The sequence below is a fragment of the Choloepus didactylus genome, chromosome 17, assembly GCF_015220235.1.
Source record: "Choloepus didactylus isolate mChoDid1 chromosome 17, mChoDid1.pri, whole genome shotgun sequence".
Classification (NCBI taxonomy): Eukaryota; Metazoa; Chordata; class Mammalia; order Pilosa; family Megalonychidae; genus Choloepus; species Choloepus didactylus.
In genome coordinates, this window is record NC_051323.1 from 6,464,734 (window position 1) to 6,465,423 (window position 690).

At 36.1% G+C, this 690-nt stretch overlaps 1 non-coding gene across 1 annotated transcript; it reads left to right on the forward strand.

Annotated features, from left to right (window-relative positions):
• Positions 1–266: 266 nt before the first annotated feature.
• Positions 267–460, forward strand: LOC119512983. The gene has a single exon (XR_005212499.1). It is a non-coding gene; the product is annotated as a U2 spliceosomal RNA (small nuclear RNA).
• Positions 461–690: the final 230 nt, after the last annotated feature.

Here is a 690-nt window from a genome sequence, read left to right on the forward strand (position 1 = left end):
TATATTTCTTTGACCTAAGAACATTAGCAATGATTTATATGCAATGACTATGGCTGACTAAATACAATGGGTGAGGAATTATTTTATATATACATTTCTAATTCAATATATAAAGACTGGGGGAAAACACTGTCTTGATCCCAAAGCCAAATCACATAGGCTTAAAGAGTAAGTTTTTTGAGAAATGCTGTTTTGTATATTAAGAATCATGTTTTTGGTGTGACAGGGCAATGATAGCTTTCCCATCAGCTTAAAATATTCAACACATCACTTCTTGGCCTTTTGGCTAAGATCAAGTGTAGTATCTGTTCTTATCAGTTTAATATCTGATACATCTTTTATCTGAGGGCAATATATTAAGTGGATTTTTGGAATTAGGAGATGGAATAGGAGCTGTTCTCTGTCCACTCCCTGCATTGACCCTGATATTGCAGGTACTTCCAGAAACGGTGCAGTATGTACGTATGAATATATATATTCAACAGTTTTGAAGTCACTAAACGTACAATTAAAAAGGAGCACTTTCCAAAGCAGTCAGTATTCTGAGGCTGGAAGTCCAGTACGGGAGGAAATTTCTGTTTTCTCTTCACTTAACTCCACCATGCTCAGCTGCAGAACATGCCACTTAAAAGAGCTGTTTTAAGTCAGTTCTGTTTCAGGAGAGTGTATACTTGGGAGTATAGACAACTT